General features: G+C 36.1%; 1 protein-coding gene across 9 annotated transcripts in view; it reads right to left on the bottom strand.

Moving 5' to 3' along the window:
* Positions 1–2,372, bottom strand: part of LOC106875208 (dual specificity calcium/calmodulin-dependent 3',5'-cyclic nucleotide phosphodiesterase 1A) — a 1,568,460-nt gene that overhangs the window by 847,926 nt on the left and 718,162 nt on the right. The window lies entirely within an intron of this gene.

Genomic DNA, 2,372 nt, shown 5'->3' with positions numbered 1-2,372 from the left:
CCGGTGAGTGTGTCAAATTATAAGGTACTAAAAGAGAATGACTCTCCCTAGACACAACAGTATATGTTTCAACACACGAACGCACATAAAGAATGTTGCAAACCAAATCCAAAAGCGAAATACACTCACACACACATACACACACACACACACACACACACACACACATGCATATAACGCCGGCTCACTGCTGTACAGCGCCTTGGAGTTGACTCCATCATATCACTGGGTGTTAAAACCTGAACGCCGTAGGCAGGAGAAATAACTCGCCTTCGATCCCATTCAGGAGTAATGGATACCGATATTTCGCCATTTTTGTAGCTTATCAACATCACGCACCTGAATCGAACCGGGGACGAACGGAATCGCCGGTCTATGACCATATACAAGTAGTGTAAGAACCATTTGCTGGTGTTGCATGACGATGTATACATAAGATTATAAACTATGAATTAAAGCAGCCCTAGTATTGTAAACATTATCGTAAACATTTGTGTGTGTGTATGTGTGTATTTATTATATGTATGTATGTATGTATGTATGTATGTATGTATGTATGTATGTATGTATGTACACAAGCACGCACACAACCACACACACACACACACGTTCATGTACATATATGCATGCAGACACGCACTAATAGACATATTTACAAATTTTGTCATCTGAAAATTTTATATGAATTTATTTTCTAATAAAATTTCATCAAACGCCTTATATTTGGCCAGAAGGAATAGCAAGCAATATAATTGAAATATAGGCTCTGTCTGAATTGCTTACAAATAGATAATGTTACGCAGTTTAAAATGTCGATTATGAAAGAAATGTCATCTGAGAATGGTTAATTTGCTTTTCTAAATGTCACGTCTTAAGTTTTAATAGCGATAGTCATCAGAAATGTTCATAGGTTTGAACAGCTTGGTGAGATGATGTCTCAGGGAAATAATTTGAAATATCCTGACAGTCACCCTTTGTTTTATTCCGAAGGATAACGAATTGTACATATGTCAGAATAAAATTTAGCATCTTAGATAAACATTATATGTTGTTCAAAGGAGAAAATTAAAGTTCAAGTTTATTCGATCATCTATTGATACAATCGATCCATTATTTCCATCGCACAGTTGTTTGTTTTCAACGTCTGTTACATGACATATCTTTGTAAACAAGAATTAGTTGGAATAGCAATAAAGTATTTATTGTATTCTGCGAATGAAAAGAAAAATGAAATATTTGTATAATCACTACTTAACTCAAACGGGTGCACCTGCTCTATAATATGTATAAATGCAAAAGCAGATAAATACACTGGGAAAGCGAGAAATATAGCTACATTGATCAAGTATTCTGCAGAGTAAATATACCGCATTGTACACTATATTACACTATATTACCAATTTGATATACATGATATAAATATGATACATGATATGTAAGTCGATGTTGCTTTTAGATTATCCGGAATTACGTTCAGCAGCAAGATAATGTGTGCACAGGAACTATTCAAACTGCGCACGCGCAGGCGTGTGTGAAAGCCTTACTTGTACCTGTGTGGCAAGTGATTTGATCTGAGAAGTAAAGCAATTACATTGTCGTAGAGTTGTTATTTAATCTACACATTACATGCAATAAACCACATCTGTTTTTATTATTGTTGTAAGATACAAGTAATTATCATTAAACCATGATTGTTCTCAGAGACAAAAATAGTTCATCCCCTATCTGCCATTTATGCCGCTCTGCAAACTGCCCAGAACATTACGTGACAAGTTTCCATCTTGCACCTGAGACATCTATCTCGATGCGTTTAAATTTTCTCTCTTCTTCAAACTGTAACAACAATATCAGAAGTAAATTATTTTTACTTCAACAATCTGCACTCATTAGACTTCTCGTCTACACACCCGTAGCCTCACTAACATAACTATTCAAGCAATCTGACATAGGCGCAGGCGTGGCTGTGTGGTAAGAAGGTTGTTTCCCAACCACGTGGTTCCGGGTTCATCACTGCATGGCACATTGGGTAAGTGTCTTCTACTACAGCCTTTGGCCGACCAAAACCTTCTAAGTGGATTTGTTAACGAAAACATATATATGTATATATATATATATATGGGAGAATATACAAATAATAACAACAGACGAGGACAGGTGGTGTAAATAACAAAAGTATATATTAGTATGACGCTCGGGAATACGGAAAGTCTTTGACGTTTCGAGCTGCCCTCTTCAACAGAAAGAATACGGAGACAAGGAGAAAAACACGGAGAAAAAAAATTGAATAGTGTTCAGTCAACGGTCAATCATAATAATGGCCGATCATAACAATGACTGACCGGAAGTTAGAAATTCTTATTTCAGGAGAGCTA

The sequence above is a fragment of the Octopus bimaculoides genome, chromosome 1, assembly GCF_001194135.2.
Source record: "Octopus bimaculoides isolate UCB-OBI-ISO-001 chromosome 1, ASM119413v2, whole genome shotgun sequence".
Taxonomy (NCBI): domain Eukaryota; kingdom Metazoa; phylum Mollusca; class Cephalopoda; order Octopoda; family Octopodidae; genus Octopus; species Octopus bimaculoides.
Note: the sequence above shows the minus strand (reverse complement) of the source record. Positions and strands in the feature narration are given on the sequence as shown.